This window comes from Lampetra planeri, chromosome 12 (genome assembly GCF_965212315.1).
Source record: "Lampetra planeri chromosome 12, kcLamPlan1.2.h2, whole genome shotgun sequence".
NCBI classification, from domain to species: Eukaryota; Metazoa; Chordata; class Hyperoartia; order Petromyzontiformes; family Petromyzontidae; genus Lampetra; species Lampetra planeri.
Window position 1 is genome coordinate 6,476,421 of NC_136118.1, and position 2,263 is coordinate 6,478,683.

Consider the following 2,263-nt stretch of genomic DNA (forward strand, 5'->3'; position numbering starts at 1 on the left):
GATGTTTGAGATCCTTGTCCGAGCAGGTAATATGCGTTGGATTATATCTTTAGGAACATTTATATACTGCTTTTAATTATTTAGTAAAACATTTCCAAAAGCACTGCTATCCATCTACATCTTGATTTTATTGTTCCCAATACACAACACATTCCTGCGGAGGGAGCTGGTAGGAACGTTGGGTTGCTTGGTCAATGGCCAGGGTCAACGGCCGACTGTGAGGGTGGGCACAAGCCGGCGTGAGTAGGTTAAACGTTGAGTTTTATAATGTCACCACGGGGTGACCAGCCCCTCCCCACCCAGCCGTTCCCCACCCTCCCCTCCCCACCCAGCCCCTCCCTGCACGACGGACGGACACAATAATCCCCTGTGGGCTGGTGTAACCAGGAGGTTCCTACCAGTATTATCTCTCCTAGGTATACATACTATGTGTTATTCACTTGTCCCTACAATGGATATATTTGTTTTCCAAACGTTTGCATGATGTTTTTCCCCTCATTTGAACCTTATGGCGAGACCCCGGAGTCCCATAAGCCCCTGGCTCTGGCATGAACATAAGGTCAACAAAGACTTTGCTCTCTTTCACCAATGGGTTTGAAGGATGGTGGAAAGTGTTGTCTTGTTAAACTATGCCTTTAAAACTGAAAATTATTGCCTGCAGTACCTATTTAAATACACTATCGAAAAAATTATTTACACCCCTCTGTCAATCATCGTGTTTCTCTGTGGATTTGTGAACACTTTGTTAACAGTACATAAAATAGTATGCGTTTTCAATGCGCTGTTCATATTGTAACAAGGGTTTTTACCAGTGTTACTCTACAGAGTAGTGGGTCACCGCTCCTCTTATCTGCATTGATACGAGTGGTATGTGGGGCTATGGCTTAACCGCAAAAAAAACCGATCTGCATAGATGCATACGGACAAGAGAAGTATTAATTATCAAACAGGAGGAATTAACAGTGCAACGCATCTCATCTGTTAAATATCTGCAGGTAATAGGATTGTCATCGATTGATCCTGGCTGCAGACATTGGTAGGTCACAAATAATAATGAAGATAGAGCACTATGAGAGCTCCTTTACCAGTGGCAATGGAGACTATAAGAAAAGCTATCTTGGGTGTGGACCAATCAACTTCAAGGACAGTGCATATCATCAGAGTTGTTTATTTTTGTTTGCATTTTGACTGCTTGTGTTGTGGTTATTGCAAACATGATCCCTTGTATAAATGTGTCAGTTTTTGTACCAGTTGAAAGGGTAAACCCCTATTACGAAGATAGAGCAGTTTCACTGTATAATGCATACCGTTATGACAAATAAAGGACTTAAGTCGTGTAGGCAATTTAAGCAGCTTTGAATACCACTCATGACCCTGCCCATACCCGAGCATGGAGTGCATTCGCTTGTTGAGCTCTTCTGCGCATTCGTCCTCGCTGCTGCGCTTGGGCATGACATGACAACATAATGATCTGCGCCAGGCGGGTCGTGGCGTTGATGTACGGAGTCGCCAAAAATAAATGTATTAATTACGATTTTGACTTCCTTTTATTCGGGACCCCGGGGTCCCGCCATAAGGTTAATTTATATATAGCCCAATATTAGGCTGTTCCTTTCCTGCAGTCAATTGCTATTGATAGTTATTTTTTTTTATACATATGCCTATTTCTCTACTCCAGTTTTCACAACATAGTATTGCTGAATAACGGGATTGTGTGATTTCTTGTCAAACTTGCCGATTAATATATATTTTTGTAATTGATGCAATCGTGGTGTAGCTGTTACAAATTTGGAATAGGTTTTTCTAGATTATTTTTAGGCCTTGTGTTTTTTGAGAGATTGGACGACTGCAACGATTTACACTGAGTCAAATAACTTTTCAGTCTCAAAAAGAACTAGGCATACTATCGGAACCTAATAGTTTGTAATCGATGGTTGAAACCTTTTGCTCAGAACTGCGTTTTACAACACAAGCTTAACCAGTGAAGTTAATGTTATGTGCCATCGTTTTTTTAGCGCAACCGATCTTTGTGAATTGCCATTCATTTTCTGTACCATTTACTTTCGGTGTCTGGTTGGTAGCAAGCATTTCGATGGTATGTTATACTTTTAAACAGCCTGTCAACTGCATACAGCTAAATTTAATGCAAATTTTGTGGAGGGGTAAAGATAACTTAAAAACATTGGTTCCAGCAAATCATTGGTTAACTTTCTGTTGGTAAAGGCACTAACCTTTGGACTTTGACTTTGCTTACGCAGGACAC